At 42.7% G+C, this 20,395-nt stretch overlaps 1 protein-coding gene across 1 annotated transcript in view; it reads left to right on the top strand.

Moving 5' to 3' along the window:
* CTNND1 (catenin delta 1) overlaps nt 1-20,395 on the top strand; it is a 47,027-nt gene that overhangs the window by 4,269 nt on the left and 22,363 nt on the right. Inside the window, 1 exon segment of the mRNA XM_032846530.1 lies at nt 20,066-20,183. The gene's annotated coding sequence lies outside the window, so the exon portion shown is untranslated.

Here is a 20,395-nt window from a genome sequence, read left to right as displayed (position 1 = left end):
AGAGAGCATTGATACAGCCTGGCAGCAACATAGTAAGGAGGGAAGAACTGCTATTCTGGTTAGAACTAGCAAGGGGGAAATAAGTGTATGGATAGATTGGTATTTGGTTATATTGTATAATGTATTTTGGGGAGTAAATGTGCTCCCCCACCCCATATTTGGGATTACATGTCATTGGTTATTAAATATTAAGCACTGAGAATAGAGCCCACATTTACTGTTGTGGTTCAGGGACAGTGTTCCCCATTTTTAGGGCCATTTCCTCTCCAGTGAGTCCTTCAGTATGACTGGAGTGGTGTGGGCAATTTAGATGAGGCATTTAGTGGGGACGTTATAAGTATCGTTTTCTTAAAGCCTTCTTTTCTGGCCAAAAGGTAATGTGGTCATCACTTTTAGAAAAGATAACCTATTGTATGATAAAAGCAACTTCAAACTTTTGATTTTGAAAAAAATTTCAAACTTAGAGGAAAGTTCCAGGAATAGCACAAGAACTGCTATGTATCCTTTAGTCACTTAGACACCCATGGTTGACCTTTTGCCTCAAATGCTTTATTATTCTGTATTTTTTTTATCAGTATGCTGATGGAACAGAATTTCCAGTCTAAGAGTTCCACAGACCTGGAGAGGCAAGGCACAGTAGCATAGTGGTTACCAGCATGGATCCCTGAGCTAGTCTACTAGGATTCACTCTTACTCAGCTACCTACTAGTGCGTAGCCTTGGGCAGATTGTTTAACTGCTCTAAGCCTTGATCTCTGATGGTAAAATGAGGACAATTATTATCCATCTCATAGAATTGTCATGATGCTTAAGTGATTTAATATATGTATGTATATGTTAATGTCTTATAAGTTTTTGCTGTTAGAATGGGTGCTTTAAATGAATTCAAGTATCTTTTGTCTGTTGGACTAAAGACCCTTTAAGGTCTCTTAAAACCTGATGTTCTCTGGTATAGATGTTTGTATTAGGGAATAAATGGGCTTCCCATTTATTTATTTTATTTATTCCCATGAGTAAGCTTTTTTTTTTTTAAGATTTTATTTATTTATTTTTAAGGATTCATTTATGTACTTGAGAGAGGGAGCATGCACACAGCGGGGAGGGGTGGTGGGAGAGGATGTCTTAAGCAGTTGAGTGGGGAGCCCGATGCAGGGCTCCATCTCAGATTCCTGAGATCACAACCTGAGCCGAAACCAAGATTATGTTGCTTAACTGACTGCACCACCCAGATTTTATTTTTAAGTAATTTTTTAAGTATTTTTAAGTATTTTTAAGTAATCTTTATGCCCACCGTGGGTCTTGAACTTAACAGCCCCGGGATATCTTGCATGCTCTACAAACTGAGCCAGCCAGGCACCCCAAGCTAACTTTTTTTTAACAGGGGAAAAAGTGTCTAATAATAGGTAAGTCTGGGGAGTTATTTGGGCAGGGTTGTCCAAAATATAGAGATGGATAACTTTTAATAAAGTAAAGTGAGCATTATTGGGAGAAGAGAAACAGATTGCAGAGCTTGAATACCTTTTTTTGTTTTTTAAAGATTTTATTTATTTACTTGACAGGCAGAGAGAGGAGGAAGCAGGCTCCCTGCTGAGCGGAGAGCCCTATGCGGGGCTTGATCCCAGGACCCTGAGATCCTGACCTGAGCTGAAGGCAGAGGCTTTAACCCCCCTGAGCCACCCAGGTGCCCCGCAGAGCTTGAATATCTTAATGGTAATTTCTTCAGAGACTTGGAGACTTTAGGGACAAACAGCCGTACAGGTTTCTACATTTTTTTTTTTTTTTAAGATTTTATTTATTTATTTTTGAGTGCATGTGCACAGGTTGTGGGGAGAAGGAGCAGAGGCATAGGGAGCAGAGGCAGAGGGAGAAGCAGGCTCCCCACTGAACAAGGAGCCTGAGGTGGGGCTCCATCCCAGGACCCTGAGATCATGACCTGAGCCAAAGGCAGACACTTACCACTGACCAACCCAGGTGTCCCTCTCCCATCTTTTCCATCTACAAGAGATAGAACTCTAGCATCCAAGGGTAAACTTTCTTTAGTTTTGCAGAGAAGGGACTGGAAAAGGTTTGTTTGGGCTTATTATTTTTGACATTGGATCAGATTCTTTACCTTGAAGTGTTTTCCAATCAGGATTTTGTAGAATAATATCCAGCTATGAATGGTTGTACAGGAAACTACATAAAAATGAAGGCAGGCTTTTACTATCTCCTTTCTTGAAATAAACTTTCCTCTTTTATGTTCAGGAAACATCATTCTCTATTTTCAATCCTTATTTATGGACATTTGTAAAACTGGGGCATGTAGAAATTTTGAGTTCATCAGTGCTTCCTGTGAGAAGTGTGCTTCTAAGAAAGAGGTCTGGCTTGTATGTGGAAAAGGCAAACTGTGGCCTGTGGGAAATGTATATGTGTTAGATGCAGCCTTGCCTGGAAACTTCTAGGTTTCTTCTAGGTGAAGGTCTTCCTTCTCGTCAAACTAACCCATGAAACCGGTGTTCTGAAAAGTATTTAAACTAATTTCTGTTGATACTCCGCAGCTTCCTATCATAACTTCCCACCCAGCTCTTTACATTTTTTTAACCCACATTTTCGTCTACTGATTCTTCTACATTTTCTCCTTTTTGTTTGTTTTCCTGATCTCTGGTGTCCTCTATCTTTTCTCCTGAGGTTTGTAGTCTTCATGGGTATTGCTTTGCCTTACTAACACTTAATATGGAAGAAGTTTCTGATTCTTACCGTAGAATAAATTGTACTTTGGTGCTAAAGGTACAAGTATTAGGATGCTGCTTCTGGTTTATTTCCGTTAGATATAGATTTAAGATAAATTGTGATTCAAGAAGATCTAGTGATTCATATTAGTTATCTTTTTGATTCTCATATCTCATCCACATTTACTAATTAATTACTCATTTTGGGTCACTTGACAGTGGAGCAAAAGAATTGTACTTTTCCAAGAGTAAATTACCAGTTTTGTGTGTGTGCTTCCCGTGTTGTTCTCTGTTGGAATGCAGTAGCACATTGAGAGATTGCTTTGTGGCGTGAAAAGATTTTTGTTTCAGGGAGCTTATATTTTAAGGAACCAAAATATATTCTGATGGTTGAGGACATAAGACATTGTTATGGAAACTGGGTCAACTTTTCAGTCCTTTTATCAAAGCACCTACAGTTTCCATTTCTTTGCAAGTGAAGTGAATTTCCTTGAAACAAAGTAGCTGGTATGGATTCCGCGCACCTTTAAAATCGAGCAGCCTGTTTTAAAGGAGAAATGAGTGCCAATCTGATTTGTTTCCCCTCTTTCTGTGTCGGAAGGGGGAGGTTCTGTAACTTCTCTGCTGTTCTGCTCTCCATTGACGGCTTTGTAAACCAGGACAGAGCTGGTCATTTGAATGTGTGCCCTGCTGAAGGTCAGGCCGCAAGAGACCCCAGCTGATGGGCCTAAGATCACAGTTAGAAAAAAAGTATAGAAAGTTACATTAAATGGAAATCAAAGATGTGTTAAGTGCATTTCTAAAATTAAATACCATCACAGATCTCTCAGAAAGAGAGCTTCCAACAGTAAACAAGAATCTTTTCACTCTTTCTTATTTTTATTTTTAAAAATTGCCTTCTTAGGCTATTTTAAGAAAACATGACAGCATTCTTTCTTTGTCCCATCCTGTTATCTTAATACTGTACATGAGCTCTTATATACATGTGAAAATAACTGTTTTGCAACCATTCATAAGACTCAGAGGACAATATATAGCCCAACATACTGATTGAAAGAGGGAATTGCTGGGGCACCTGCCTGGCTCAGTTGGTGGAGCATGGGACTCTTCTTGGGGTTGTAGCTTTGAGTCCCATGTTGGGTGTGGAGATTACTTAAAACTAGAAAATCTTAAAATTAAAGGGGTGTCTGGGTGGTTCAGTCATTCATCTGCCTTCAGCTCAGATCATGATCCCAGAGTCCTGGGATCCAGCACCGCACCGGGCTCCCTTGCTCAGTGGGAAACCTGCTTCTCCCTCTCCTGTTTCTCTTGCTTGTGGTGCCTCTCTCACTCTCTCTCTCGTCAAATAAATAAATAAAATCTTTAAAAAAGAAAATTGAATTGTTTTGCACGTATAAATGTCACTCTCTTGGTATAGAACTTTTTTGCTAGAAACCTTTTGGTGGGAGGGGGCAGGATTTCTTTACTCCAAATATTTAGTTGTAACAATACAAGAGTTATCTTTTAAATCTCCTGACAAGATGTAGTGAATAAACCTTTGTGTGCAAAACGAAAGTATAGAAAGAAAAATGAACAAAGCTATTTTTCTAAAATTTAACGTTTTGTTTTCATTGGCAAAGTCAAACATCTTCATTCATTTAAAAAGAATTTTGAGAGACACCTGGGTGACTCAGTCGATAAAGTGGCTACCTTTTGGCTCAGGTCATGATCTCAGGGTCCTAGGATCGAGTCCCACATCCAGTCCCACATCGGGCTCCTTGCTCAGCTGGGAGCCTGCTTCTCCTGCCTGCCATTCCCCCTGCTTGTACTCTCTCTCTTTCTCTCTCTGACAAATAAATAAATATTTAGAAAAAATAAAAAAATTTGAGAACCTGTGGTATGCTATGCACTAGAGTATTCCAGTACACCAGATAGACCTCACAGAGTTTATATTCTAGTTGAGAGAGAGAGATAATAAATAAATAAATGTATAGTATGCCAGAGTGTGGTGATACCACTGAAAAAAAAATAAAGCAGGGGCACCTGGGTGGCTCAGTGGGTCAAACCTCTGCCTTTGGCTTGGGTCATGATCTTAGGGTCCTGGGATCGAGCCCTGCATCGGGTTCTCTGCTCAGTGGGGAGCCTGCTTCCCCCTCTCTCTCTGCCTGCCTCTCTGCCTACTTGTGAACTCTGCCTGTCAAATAAATAAATAAAATCTTTAAAAAAAAATCAGAATATGTAGAGTGGTGAATAAGAAGTGCAAGGGTAGGGGGAAGTTTTTGAATATTAGAGAGTGGTTGGGAAAGGTCTCACTTAATAAAATATGTTTGAAGATTTTTATTTATTTATTTGGCAGACAGATCACAAGTAGGCAGAGAGGCAGGCAGAGAGAGAGAGAGAGAGGAGGAAGCAGGCTCCATGCTGAGCAAAGAGCCTCATTCGGGACTCGATCCCAGGACCCTGAGATCATGACCTGAGCCGAAGGCAGAGGCTTTAACCCACTGAGCCACGCAGGCACCCCTAAAATATGTTTGAGAGAGAGACCTAAAAGATAACTAGGGTAAAATCAGGTAGATAGGAGTAGAAAATGCAAAGGTCCTGGGGCTCATTGTTACCAGTGAGCAAGAGAGATGAGGGGAGAAGTAGACCTCCTGAGGTTCAATGGATATGTGTTTGGGGGAAGAGGGGATAATTTAGGACCTTGTCATGCATTGTACAATGCAAAAAAGTGTCTCCTCCTCAATTCAGACCCCAGTGACAGCAGCCATTAACAATTTTTTGTGTGTTCTTTGTGAAGAGTTGAGGCAATACCTGACCCAGCCTCTATCTTTGTCCCATTGCAGAAGTTCTGTGTGAGTATAGTCAGCACATAATTTGCAGAGTAGCATTTTGCATAGGTTGATGACCCTTGTCTTGGAGAATATAATAGTAGGGAACTACTTAAAATAAGCTTATATGTGTTTGGGAAGTAAGATTAAAAAAATTTCTTCCCTAGAGAAGTATATTTCTCTACCTTCTTATCTACATAGTCAACTTTAACAGGAGAACTGATAGCCTAGATCTGGTATGGTTTCCTTTTGAGTACATTTGTTCCTTTGTTTTATGACCAAATATGCCTGCCCCACTTATCTGTTGGTTTTCCTTTGTTCATTTGACGAAAAGGCTCCTGCTTCCCCCAAGTCCTAATCGTTGGTATTTAATGGCTTCAGGGACCATGATATAGGTCACCATATTTATATTTCTGTTTTGCACTGTTTTCCTTTTCCAGATATATGTTTAAGCATTAAGGCTTATTAAGGACATACTGAGCCACTTGGCCTGGTTGACTTTGGTGGGATCGAGGGATAAGTACCCACTATTTAGTGATTGATGTACTATGGCAGCCATTTTTGCGAAAGTAAAAGGATATTTGATTTCCAGAGTACTTGTGTTTTGACTCACCCATTCTTACTTTCCCTCTCAAGATAATCTGGTTTAGCTAGTCTTGTCCTTCAGTGAAAGAATCTCTCTGTCTCCCTTTCTCTCTCTCAGTTTGGAGTTTAGCCCTACAACTTGACCTGATTACCCTCTGTCCTTCTCTTTAATTATACCTATCTGTCGTTATCCTGTTACTTAATATCATCCTTGGGAGATGACCTCAGTCAGGAAATATTTACTTCCTTACCATCCCCTTCTTTGGTCAAGTAACTGTGTCATCTTGCATAGGAAAAACTCTAGGCAATCACAGATTCCCCTAATTTTGAAGTTGCTTTAAATAACTGCTTGGTGCATATTACTTCAGTATTCATAGATGTTTGTAGTTGTCTTTTCAAAAAATATTTATTTATTTTAGAGAGGGCAAGAGCACACGCGCACGTGAATGGGGAGGGGCAGAGGGAGCGGGAGAGCCAGTCTCAAAAGCAGACTCCCCGCTGAGTGCAGAGCCCCTGTAGGGCTCCATCCCATGACCCTGAAATCATGACCTGAGCCGAAACCAGGAGTCGGATGCTCAGTTAACAGAGCCACCCAGGTGTCGCGTGCTTGTAGTTGTCTTGAAAGTGTTTTTCAGTGGTATTCTTCTTTCCTAAATCTTTAGTGACACGTTTCCTGTGGAAATACATCTCTTTATGGTTCTTCTAAAAACATTTTGCTACTCACTTGCTCTTACTCAAACTAGAAGTTAAAGTGACTTTTGCTGGAGTAAGAGTCAGATGTAACCCTTGAATCAGTATTTTTAATTGGACTAGAATTATCTAGGATTGTGAATTCTAGATTTGGGACTTTGGACATATTTTAGGGTGAGATATGGAACCAGTCTTTGACAATGTTGGCAGCTCTTTGTTTCTGGGAGGACAGTTGAAATAAGTTGTTTTAAAAATAGTCAGGGTTGGGGGTGCCTGGGTGGCTCAGTGGGTTGAAGCCTCTGCCTTCTGCTTGGGTCATAATCCCAGGGTCCTGGGATCGAGCCCCACGTCGGGCTCTCTGCTCCGCAGGGAGCCTGCTTCCCCCCTCTCTCTGCCTGCCTCTCTGCCTACTTGTGATCTCTGTCTGTCAAATAAATAAAATCTTAAAAAAAAAATAATCAGGGTTGTCCAGTCTGCATTGTAAATAGGGATATTCTCTGTTGTACAGCTCAGGATTCAAAAAAATGAGATAATTCTTTTCTAGGTTCTGAGCTTAGAGTATAGGATTTAGGACAGTGTCTTTCTAGCTATCCTTATATTTAAATCCATGCTTTCCATCAGCCTCTAATCCAGCCTGGAATAATGACCTGAGCTATCTGGTGGACAATAATAGGCCCGGTACAGTATTTAATAACCAGTGCCCTTCTTGTTAGAGGAATGTGGTGGTCGGAGGGTTGTCAGGAATAGGCTAGTACAGTGGTTCCCAACAGCGGACTACCAGTCATTTTGAGAGCTTTTTAAAAACATGAATTCCCAGGCATTCCCTCTAGAAATTCAGGTATGGGGGATGAGGAGGTAGATTTGGGAGATGGTATTTTTAATTTTTTTGTTCTTTTAAAGTTTATTTATTTATTTAAGTGATCCCTGCCCTGAATGTAGAGCTTGCATTCTTGACCCTGAGATCAAGAGTCACATGCTCCTCTGATGGAGCCAAGCCAGGGGACCAGAGATTGTATTTTCTTAATAAAGCTTCCCAGGTAATTCTGATAATTTAGATTCGAGGACCATAAAACCTGAACATTTGAGTTAAGCTGCATATCTATATGATTTCTCAGTTGGGTGGTTATTAAATTAGTATGAGAAGTATAGAGGAATAGTTCATGGTAGTGGACATGAGAAGTTGACTAATTTGAAGTTTTCTACCTCTGTATGTTGTATTGTATAGGAATTACAGATGTCACTGCCTGATTTGGGGGTTATGCCAGTACTTAGCATGGTACGGAGAACTCGCCTGTTGTGAGGGAGGGAGACTTTTAGACCGTATCTCCACTTCCCCTCTCCATTTTGAAATTGTGGAACAGATTCAGGAGAGGATGTTCTCACTGAAACTCAGCTGGACAATTTGTTTAAAACTCAACAGGAAGGGCCAATGTTACTTCCTGTCTGAAAAGGAAGTGTTGGCTTCCTTCCCTTCCTCCTTGGCTAGCTCTGGCCAACTTCTAATATGGGTGGGGGAGGGACTGATCATGTTAATACTTTTCACTGACTACCTGTGCCTTGGGAAATCAGATTACCATCATTGTTCAAGTCTGGGAACATCATATTCACTCCCTTCTTTCCTCATTTGAAACGTGGAGACAGGTGTTGTGTGGTCTTTTGTCTCTTTGCTCTTATGTGAGAGCCCTGTGGTGGGTTTGGCTGTTGCAGTCCAGGAAGCCTCCCCGTCTCCCAGACATTACTTTATATTCAACCTTATATCTCCTCTGTATTCCCTGACATTTGAAAATAGATCAAGGAGCTGTAGGGAAGAAACTGAAATCCATTTGATGCTGAGGGGTAGGTTGCAGAAAAGAGAACATAATTGGGCAGAAGGGAGCGGGTGACAAAGGTTTCTTATTTTTAAATTGAGCCAAGAAAACATTCCTTCTAAGTGGGGCCAGTTGGCACTCTTCCTGCTATTTTAGTCCAGGCTTCTCCTTCCTACTGGCCAGTCAATTGTATTAAGTGTTTGATGTGAGTTTGAACTGTGGTCTCTGGGGTTGGGGGGAGGGAGAGTGGTGGAAACAGCTGGTGCCTTCATCAAGCTATCTCAATTATGCTTCTTCTCAGAGTGTTTGGGGTTGGGGGGCGTGGGGGATTAGAGGAATTGGATGTATGTTAGCAGAGCCCCAGCAACTCCCATGTAGTGGGATTGGATTCTCAGGCACTCTTAATACCATGTGGGATGCTGGCTAGTTGGAATGTAGCTAAACCTTCTTCAGTCACATTCTTTTCTCTGCCCCCCTCCACCCCAATTCTTTAGCTTTGGGCTTGATTTGGAAAGTGGGGTATGTGGGAAGTTAGATAGCAAAACAGACTCAATGGTTTTCCAACCACTGAGTATTCAACTTAAGTCTTGGGCCCCTCCATTGACTTTCTCCGTACCCATTCATTACTCCTTTGGTTGGGTTTTCTAAATATGTCTGCAGACAGCCAGAGATACAATTAGAACCAGGACCTTTGGTGAAGTCATGTTGAATTGTAATGGGTTGACTATACTGTTCTTTTTCCTTCCCTCACACCCTGGGGTGAATGTATTTCTGAGTCAGCACTGCTTTTCTGTCTCACCTGCTCAGTTTGAGGCAGAGAACCTGCCAAGCATCCTTTTGGAGCAGCAGCATTGATATGGGTGTGGCCAGTCTTCTGGGGTGAGTCTTTCACAGCCTTTTTTTTTTTTTTTTTTTCTTTTAAAGTATGTCTGAAAACACTCCTAGAGTTTTTGGTTTCCTTTTATATGACTACCTCACATGATACTACTTAATTGGCTGATTTTTGGCCTGGCTGTGATGAGGGAGAATGGGATAAGAATGGTAACAATTGGGGTCACCTAGGTGGCTTGGTGGGTTAAGTGTTCCTCTCTTGGTTTCTGCTCAGGTCATGATCTCAGGGTCATGAGATGGAGCCCAGTGTTGGGCTCTGCACTAGGGCGGAGTCCGCCTGAGATTCTCTCCCTCTGCCCCTCCCACTCATGCGCTCTCTCAAATAAATAAAATCTTGGGAAAAAAAAAGGATAATAACAACTGGTACTACTTCTTCAGATATTCTTTTTTCTTTTTTTTTTTTTTTAAAGATTTTTATTTTATTTATCAGTGAGAGAGAGAGAGAGAGACAGAGAGACAGAGAGCAAGAGAGCAAGAGAGCAAGGGGAGGGGCAGAAGGAGAGTCTCTCAAGCCAACTCGTGCTGAGCAGAGCCTGACAAGCGTCTGGATCCTGAGATCATGATCTGAGCTGAAATCAAAAGTTAGGGCTTTAACCGACTGAGCCACCCAGGCTCTGTTACTTTTGAGAGAAAAAAGGAGTTAGTCTGATTCAGTGCTAGGTAAGAGATCTGAAACTTCTGTTTGTGTGCTTCTGTGATAGTTTGCAGTGGTTAGGCTCTGCTATTGAAGTTCTGTTCTAAAGCCTAGCGTTGCTAAATACCCATTTTACTACCCAGCCTTAGATGGCTGACTGGTGTGTATATTCCTGCCCTACCTCCTTCCACCTGGTTATGTCAGATCCAAATATGAGTTAATTCCTTCTAAGTTATGCTATTTCAGACTTAGGCTCCTTTTGCATCATATACAGTCTGAATGAGGGTTCAGCCCAGACTACTTGTAGCAGATCCAAGAAGAAGGGGGAAGGAGTTTTTAGGAGAAAGAAAAGGAATAAACGATGAGAAATTATAGCATATTACTAGTCCCTCCTGGTTGGAGAACTCTGCTGAGCCTGTGCTGTGCTTTATGCAAAGGGAATTGAGCCCTGTGGGCAAAGGGTGTTCCTTCTTTGGATTTCAAGAATCTCCCGGCTAATAGATTAGATTGACTTGTATCTCAATCTTTGCTTCTGGGGTTTAGGGCTAACATCCAATGTGCTCCTACAAGATAACAGAAGAATGCATCATTTATCCCATTCTTGAAATTAGTTGAGGACCCTTATTAGAAAGGAAGCACCCCCCCCCCCTCCCCTCAGTAGAGGTTCCAATCTACAGCCCTTGACCCACTCCAGGGGCAGTAGTGAGCTGGAAAAACTGAGGTTGCTGTCTTGGCCTCTTTGCTTGCAAATACTACTGAGCAATTCTAGGCCTCCCCTCATTCCCTAGGGATGTAGAGAACTTTGCTCCCAGCACCTGCTGGTGCTTATCCTGCCTCTTCTTAGGGTGGAGCTTGCTGCCTTTGTTTGTTGTCTGTGGGGCCTCTAAGAATTAACTTTCTGCTTGTGGGGGGAAAGGGGTTTGAAGACGGTGGAAAGGGGTGACAGAGGATGTGTTTTAAAGTCGTTCTCCAGCTGGGAATGTTTCCTTGACTGATTCCGGAGTGGCAGTCAGATTGCTATTCTGAAGTGTTCTTTGGGTGGTATCCCATGTATCGGAACGGAATATGAGGAGCAGCTTTAAAATCCCCTACGCATGCCTGCAAAGTAAAGACACTTGCCAAGTAGGAATCTTAAAAATCCCCTCACCCCCTTTCAACCCTTAGATCCACACAGTATCTTTCTGCGGATTCTCAAAGGCCTTAGCTTTGTCCTATGTAGTGTTGGCTTGGGGCAGGGAGGAGGGTTGTTTTCCTGAACATGATAAGGAACTGAGCGGGGCAAAGTGGGAGCTCTGACTGGTGATTGGTAGACAGGATGCCCTGGAATGCGGTTGGCCTGCAGCCCAGAATCCAGCACTTTGTATTTGTTTGTTTCTGGGAGACTGTGGTCTGGTGCTACTGTGACAGGAAGTGAGAAAGCTGGGAGTGGGGGAACAGAGAGGGGCCATGTCTTTGTGGTTCTCCTGTGAAATCTCTTTGTCCCTGGAGAGCAGCTCTGCTCCAGGGCTCTACTGAGAAGAGAGCAGCCTTTGTGTGTCTAATGGGTCTCGGAGCATCTAGCTACTCTGAGGGATTAGGGAGTGTGAATTCTGACTGTGGCCTTTTGCATCTCAGTACTTGAGTTATATAAATGGCTTCCATCTCCTAGCATTGGGGAGTTTCACCGAGTTTTATGTGTGTTACTGTTAATTTATAGATCTCTAGGATTTAATTAAGAAAGGAATTCTAGAAAGAAATAGATATTTGTTTATATAATGTTTATTCACTCTCTATATTGCAGATACTTTGTTGGGTCTGAAAGGGACAGAGAGAACCAGGAGATGCTGGGGCCCAGCATTTTACATTTCACCCTTCCACTTGGCACCCTACTACACACAGAGCTAGAGAAACCTACCCATTCTTTGATTTCATTATTGGGAGGTACTGGTAGTTCATTGTTAGCACATTACTAGGGAATGGTTAGTAGTTTCCTGGGATTCTCTAGCCACCCCCCACCCCGAAATAGCACCTGTAGCACTCTCTGTGCCCCTCCTTCCTTTTCCCTCTTATTTTATGTTTTCCCTGCCCTCCATTCCAGCTGTGAAACAGGCATCTCTTCTAACTTTGTGGATTGGGTGGCTGAGTCCTCAACCTCTTGCCAAGCTGGCTAGGCCCTGAGCATACACACAAACCCGCCTTTGATTGCCCAGGGGGACAGCTGCCCCAGAGGCAGATTGCTAACATACCGCTAGAACAATCCCTCCCCTCTGTTCTGATACTGGCCAGCACGAAACTTCCCTGCTTCTAGTTCCTTCTGTTTCCTCCCCTAACTCTGATCTCTGCTTTTCGTTTAGCGAGATGCCACATTAAAAATGAGAGTAGGTATATTTGTAATTAGGTTTTCTTTCTTGAGATGGGGATGATTTGAGAATGTGGCATGTGGCCAGATTTCTAGAGCAAGCCCTCCAGTGGATAGGTGACTGTGTAAAAAGTTGCATTACTTTTGCCCCTAGCACCTTCCCTCCTGAATTCTTATTCTTTTACAGAATGGGAAGTCTGAGGTAGATTGCAAGCTATTTTTCCTCAGAATCAAATAAATTCTTGCTCATTATTATTTTTTTTTACGATTTTATTTATTTATTTGACAGAGGGAACACAAGCAGGGGGAGTAGGAGAGGGAGGACCAGGCTCAGGGAGCATAGATATGGGGCTCAGATGCAGGGCTCCATCCCAGGACCCTGGGATCATGACCTGAGCTGAAGGCAGACACTTAACAACTGAGCCACCCAGGGGCCCCAGTTCTTGCTCATTAAAATGAAGGTAAGACCCAGGGACGCCTGGGTGGCTCAGTCAGTTAAGCACCCCACTCTTTTTTTTTTTTTTTTTTTTTAAGATTTTTATTTATTTATTTGACAGGGAGAGATCACAAGTAGGCAGAGAGAGAGAAGGAAGCAGGCTCCCTGCCAAGCGGAGAGCCCGATGTGGGACTTGACCCCAGGACCCTGAGATCATGACCTGGGCTGAAGGCAGAGGCTTTAACCCACTGAGCCACCCAGGCACCCAAGCACCCTACTCTTGATTTCAGCTCAGGTCATGATCTTATGGTCACTCATATTGAGCTGTGTCAGGCTCAGCTCAGCACACCTCAGCACATGGAGTTGGCTTGAGATTTTCTTCCTTTCCCTCTGCCCCTCCCCAGGCTCTCTCATGCACACTCACCCCCCCTCCCATAATAAATCTTTTCTAAAAAATTAAAAAATAAAGTGAAGGTAAGACCCAAAAGTCTTACCTGTCTTCACACCATCCTCCTTCTCAAAAGTTTACTTTTGAGGGGCCTGGATGGCTCAGTGGGTTGAGCCTCTGCCTTCAGCTCAGGTCATGATCTTGGGGTCCTGGGATCGAGCCCCGTGTAAGGCTCTCGCTCACGGGGGAGCCTGTTTCCCACTCCCCCACCAGCCTCTCTGCCTACTTGTGATCTGTCTGTCAAATAAATAAATAAACAAAATTCATTAAAAAAAAAGCTTTTGGTCAGCTTCTCTATTGGAATTAGAATGTCTTTTACCCACAAGATGTGTAGAAAGTGCATACCCTCTTTACTCTGTCAGAAAGAAGGAACATGAACTTGGAGTAGAACGGGTGCATTTCCACTACTCACTGGCTCTATGACCTTGGGCAGGATACTGAGTTCTTCTGATGTACAGTTTACTCATTTATAAAAAGGGGCCATTTATAAAAAGGGGCTAGTGTCACCCCAGAGGTTGCTGAGAAGATTATGTGTGGTAACTTAGAAGGGGAGATCAGTTAATTAATAGATCACAACTTTTCTTCCCCTGTAAAGTCAGATTTTTTTCTTTCTTTTAGATAGGGAAAAACATTTCCTTCAGCATCTGTCCTATAGCTGAAACAGGACCTTCACACTTTCTCTTATTTCCTCATAGACTCTTTTGTTGCTTGTCTCAAAAAGTGTGTATATTCTCAACGTGATGGAGGGGTGTCTTACTGCTCTTTTCAGTGCTTTGAGGAAGCAGGACTATAAATGTGATTCAGTTAGCTGGTTGCAGCTATCCCAAGTCACTGTCAAAGGAGGGGCAAGGGGAACGCCTGGGTGGCTCAGTCAGTTAAGTGGCTGCCTTTGGTTCAGGTCATGATCCCAGGTCCTGGGATTGAGTCCTTCATGGTGTCTTTGCTCAGCAGCGAGTCTGGTTCTCCCTCCCTCTCTGCCTCTTCTCCCTGCTTGTGCTCCCCCTCACCTCTCTTTCTATGACAAATAAATAAGTAAATAATCTTAAAAAACAGAGGATGGGGAAGGAAATGTTGAGAATGCCATAGATAGAAAGTAAGGGGGTTTGGTGAGAAGCTACTTCTTTAAAAAAGGAATGTGAGCTCAAGCAGTTTGGTGACCTCTAGAAAACCCTAAGGTTAAGCTTTTTTTTCCATGAAAATTTTTTTTTTCTAGCCTAGGGTAGGGAAGGGTATAAGGTATCCTAGTTAATTTTAGGATTTCTGTTTTATGACACAGGAGTTACACAATACCTTCCCAGTTTGATTAGACTTTTTCTCACTTCCCATTGTGTACTTGACCTCCCTTTCTTTTTCTCCCTTCTCCTGTAGGGAGGAGAAAGGCATTTGGCCTCTCCCCTTCCTCCAGTCTGACACCTCCTTCTTTTTGCCCCTCCCTCTTATCTTTGTTTCCTTATCGGCCTCTCCCTAAAGCTCTGCTTTCGCCTTATAAGGCTAGGTGAGGCTTCTTTGTCAGGGTTGCATCAGGGATCCAGGTAAGCAACTGATGTGTCTCAGACTTTCAGGATTGAGAGAAAATTCAGCGTTGTCTGTCCCAGTGGAGGGCCTTGGAGAGGCATGTGGGTAATGGGGGTGGAGAAGGAGGCGGCCTGGCCTGAGAGATCAGAAGGACTTGTTAGACCAGTCCTGTGTGTGTGTGTCATACGTGCCCCAGAGAGAAGCAGGTTTTGTTTCTTTCCATACCCTTTCAGACTGGGCCCCTCACTAGCTGAGAGCCACACCCTTCCTTTGCTTCAAAGCCAGTCCAGCATTCAGCCATTTAGTATGTTATGGTTTGGGGGTTCCCAGAATTCAAGGTAGAGGAAAAGAGAACAAGGATAATGTTCCATCTGGTTTCCGAATTTAGGGTCAAGATGATGGAGTTGATTTTTTTTTTTTTCTTTTAAAGTCACAGTCACAGTAAAAACTAAATTCTGATATGTAAATTTGGGTCAGGATGATAAGACTGAGGTGAGTTTAAGGTGTCCTGTTGATCTGTGGAGATGTCCAACTCAACCTCCTTTTAACAATATCTTAAAAAAAGAACAAAACTTTCAAGATATTTATTTTCCTTCTTTGCTCTGGATCTCCAATCAGAAGTATCACTCTTCCCAAAGAGGACAGTGATTTGTCATACTTCTTAATTCGTCAGAGAGGTTCATGGTGGACACATTGAGATCTAGTTTTTCCCTGTGAAAATGAAAGTCCCCAGTCTGTCTTTTGGGTGCTTTTAGGTGGCGAAGCTGGACCTTGCATCAGGCCCATTCACAGCAAAGCTCAGAAACTGCTAACACCTAAGAAAGGGCCATTTCCATCATACCAGTTTTGTAACTCTGAGAAGTGGTCAGTTGAGATCATGAAGTGGGCGGAGTACTCTTTAGGTCTTCCTGCAGATCACGTCCAGGGACTTGGGCTTAGTGTGGCAGTTAAGTCTGCCAACAAAGGCAGGGAACACTGGAATTGTTCTCACGGAGCTTGAGATGGTGGAACATCAGGTGGTAGGTGGGGCACTTAGACCTTGGACCTGTATATGCACTCTTGGTGATAAGAAGCCAGAAAAGAAAATACTACTAAATATATCCCTTTAATTTAAAAATAAAATGGCAGTTTTCTGTGCATATGGTTGAACAGGAATAATTGCTTTGAATTTTGGAGCACATGTGGTTTTAGGCAAACAGATACTTTTTAGGGATCTAGAAGACGAACCTTTGTTGGCTTGAGCCTTACATAGTATAGCTCTGTGGTGTTACAGGTGCTATATTTTATTGATTGGTATTCTTCAGTGTGAGGCTCAGTGTGCTTTTTAAAACAGTCATTTGAAATCACTAGGATGACATAGAATTTTGCTTATCCTTGCTTTTGGGGGAAGGTATCACTTTGTGACATTGGTTTTGATTTCATAATAAAAAGGAAGGAAAGAGGACGACTGGTTTTGGGATTGGCTGCAGAAGATAAAATTTCTTTCCGAAGAAACTCTAAGACTATTCTGAGGGGGTTTAGAGTTCTCCATCTGAGGGCAGATACTTTCTCTTCTTTCCATAAGGGGTAGCTTGCCTAATTCTGGTCATGTCTTTGGATATACTTTTTTTTTTTTTTTAAGATTTTATTTATTTATTTGAGAGAGAGAGAGAATGAGAGCTAGCGAGCCTGAAAGGGGAAAGAAAGGTCAGAGGGAGAAGCAGACCCCCTGCTGAGCAGGGAGCTGGATGCGGGACTTGATCCTGGGACTGCAGGATCATGACCTGAGCTGAAGGCAGTCACTCAACCAACTGAACCACCCAGGCACCAATGTCTTCAGATATACTTATCGGAATAGCAAGGATGTAGGAGAAGTTCAGTCACCCAGCCTATACTTTTACATATATTAGCCCATTAAAGCTAAACCCTGACAAGTAATGAAAGTGAAGATTACAGGGGTTATAACTTACCCTTTGAGTTAGTTCTCACAGCTACTTTCAGGCAGAGCCAGAACTTGAACCCCAGGTCTTTTGACCCCTAGTCTGGAATTTTATTTTGTCTTTCCCTTTGAGAGTGTGGAGAATTCCTGTAGTTTACTGGGCTTCTTATAAAAGCGGAGAGGGGAGCATGTGGAGATATATGTGGCTTATTCAAAAGTCCTATTAACACCACCAAACTCTGGCCCCTTGTGTTAGCTATTTGTGGTAGTGTTTTATCAGTAACCATATTAATAGCTTGCTGTGTGTCAAAACATTTTCTAAGCACTTTATGTGGATTGTCTCACATACTTCTTGCAGTTACTCTTACGTGTATTTTATTTCCCCCATTTTACAGAAAAGGAACCTGAGGTTTAGAGCTTAAGTGGTATTTTGCCCAAAGTTCTATAGCTAAGAAGCAGTGGAACTGGGATTTGAACCCAGGCAGATGCCAAAGCCTGTATTCTTAACTGAGAATCTTAAGTTACATTCCTATAGCCACATGACAGTAGGATAGGCCATTCCAGGGGCTGTGTTATTGTTGATACTTTTTACCCAGCTACTGGTTGGCATCATCTCTTTGGTCCTTCTGGGTATTTGATCCAATTTAACTTTTGGTTTGGGTTTCTTACGGAAGAGACTGAATTTTTACTATTGTCATCACCCGAATGCTGGAGACTTGGCTGTAGATTCAAGGTCTATAGCACCTATGGCTTGTTACAAGTAAAACCAGTCATAGTCTTAGGGGAAGGTCTACTCTTAGGGGAATGGCAGGGCGCACTTTATGTGTGGTCTTTCTCTCCTCATTTGGAGAATTCCTTGACCATCTTTTTGTAGTGAGAGCCAGTGTAATGCATTTGAAAATATTAAGAAAGGTGTTGGCCTGGACTCCCGTGACTTTCTTGACTCTAATTGCCAAAGTCCATTAGTGGTTTGCAGATTCTGGTTTAAAGCACAATTTTTTTTATGTGTATGGCACTGATGAAGACTCTTCAAGTCTGAGTTGTGAGGTGGGCTGTCCCCCCCACAGTGGGAAGTCCCCCACTTCCGCTCTCTTTTTCCTCCCATTTGTGTCCCTTCTCCCACTTATATCCTCTATGTAGATATTATGAGTAACCCTTTAATGTAAGGAAAAATGGAAATCCCCTCCCCCACTTATTTCTTGTGATGTTTTGGCAGAAAGTGCAAGGACTATGGGGGGGAAGGGCTGGACTGTACATCTTTACGGGGCTTGTACTTTCTAGGCTTGACAGCATGTAGTAGAAAGAGAACACAGGCTTTGGAATGGAATATACTTGAGTTTAAATTCAGAATTTGCTATTAACCAAGACCTTGGGTAATTTCTTCACCTAGAGCCCATTTTCTCATTTGCAGTAAAACTTCCTTCTTTAGCATTGTATTACTACCATAATAAATGTAAAACACTCAGTAATTGTTAGTTCTTTTCACCTTCCCTTTCTCTGTGGTCAAAAACTGCTAAGGCCTCCAATAAGGGGTCAAGAACTTATTATAGCGGGTGTGTAATCCTGCACCCTGTGTCCTGGAAACACTGGTCTAGGTGGGACCTCCTAGTAAATAGAGTTGGAGCAGGGGAACCAGCTCATCCACTCCTTAGAACCCAGTTATGCTTTTGATCCGGTTAGTCTCATCTACTAGTTCACAAAATAGTTTTGGGCTGAGGCGTTACCATTAAGTAATGTAATTGGGAGATAGAAACTAACTCTTGAAGCAACTTCAGACCTCACATTTGTATGACCTGCGTTATCTCACCTGATCCTCTTAGCAGCTCTCAGTTGAATTGGGCTGGTGATGCTGGCATCTCTCAGATGAGAACATGGCATTGACTTCCTGCCACTGTTGGCTAGTGGCAGCGCCAGGACTGGGACCAGTCTTCTGCGTCCTATCCTACATAGCCTCTGCCTCTGCCCCCTTTCAGGCAGAAAATCTCACCGTGCTGTCAGGTCTAGGAATCTGATCCTTTCTTGCTGCTTAGCTGTGTCGTCGTCTTCTGCAGATTAGAGCCTGGTGCTCAGTCCTTAAAGCCGTGAAGGATGCGAAAAGATCCTGCATCCTGATTTAGAGCCCTGGGTAGTTTTCCGACTATCCTTTCTTAACTCCCTTTATTGAAAGTTGTAGGGGTAAAAAGTAGCTGTTTACCACACAATGACAATTTCTCTGCAGCAGGAAGTGTTGTTACTGTATGCCCCGTGATAGTGGTAGTTTGGGTATTTATTAGCAAAGAAGATTACAGGGTGGAGGCTGCCAGAGTGGTAACTGCAGTTCAGGCCCTGTTGAAATCTAGAACTGGAAGATCTCTCTTGCGCTTTAGAGTCCTCCCGGTATGAAGGTTCGTAGGTCATCGTACAGACCGGATATGTTCAGTGCTTAAAATGAAGCAATAGAGATGAGGGAGCAGCATTTAAAAAAGTTTTTTTTTTTTTAATGAGGATACTTATTAAAGACGTTTGAGTGGCCTGTTGGGATGTAGGGTGGGAATAGGAAAACTCAGCAACAGACCGGAAGGAAGAACAGTAGTTGATAAGTGATTGCAGGAACCCAGAGCCAAAGACAGAGAAATTTAGAGGGGGCTGCCACATTCTTGGATTTCGGTGCTGGGTCCCTGGAAGATGTCTTAATGGTAGAGGATTAATTAGGGAGTTTATTGGACACCTGTCTATCTGTTCTTCTGGGTACTCCTGCTTGCAGAATGCTGCATATACTCTAGAGCAAACAGGCCCCAGTGCTTGTGTTTGGTAGGGGCCCTGGGTAGCGTGGGAAAGGGAACTGAAGCAAAAGGCTCAGTCTAGGCTAGTCCCCACATGTCTTCCCCACTATTGCATTGGTTTCTCAATGTCTTTGTGGGCATGCTGGGACTGGGCTTTGAGGTTTCTGCCTTAGAGGTGGGAAGAAGGGGGAAGGGCATTCCAACATCAGAAATTCCCCTCCCCCACTTTGATTGCTGGGAATAGGGGATAAGTGAATTTTTATCTATATTATAACCTATTCTGTACAGAAGTACTCCATGACAGTAGAATCCAGGTTTTAATAAAAACTACATCAGGGTCCTGGTATCTGAAGACAGAACAAAGTCCCAAGGGCATTTGTTACATTAAGCAATTGCAAGTCCTATGACTCCCTTCCATTCCCAGATTGTCTTTCTCCCAATACCTGCCCCTTCCTCTTATTTTTTAATGTTTTGGGTATATTTTATTTTCCTCTCAATCTCATTTTTCCTCCAAATATTTCTGCAGCTCTCTCCTTCCTGCTTCCTCCTTGCTGTGGTGGCTGGGATGCTTCTCCCATGATTTTTTGAATCTAGACTGGGCTGTACTCTGTTAAAACCAGTCAGTTACGACCTTGTCTTAACAGGTGTGTATGGAAATATGTTTATTAAGAATAAATTTTTTAAGTACCTCTTTTTCTTTAAGGGGTTGAGAAGAGGGTGGGGAATAGGGGAAGAAAGTGTATTTTAAAACCTCTTGACATGGTATATGTTGGATTGGCCATAAAGTCTCCTGTAGCCAGTTTGTAAGCGAGAAACCCTATTGAGTCCAATGGTGTGTCTACAGGGCCCCTCCATT

Source organism: Lontra canadensis, unplaced genomic scaffold (genome assembly GCF_010015895.1).
Source record: "Lontra canadensis isolate GAN:19392208 unplaced genomic scaffold, GSC_riverotter_1.0 scaffold176, whole genome shotgun sequence".
NCBI lineage: Eukaryota > Metazoa > Chordata > Mammalia > Carnivora > Mustelidae > Lontra > Lontra canadensis.
The sequence above is the reverse complement of the archived record's forward strand: the minus strand, read 5'-3'. Positions and strand labels throughout refer to the sequence as shown.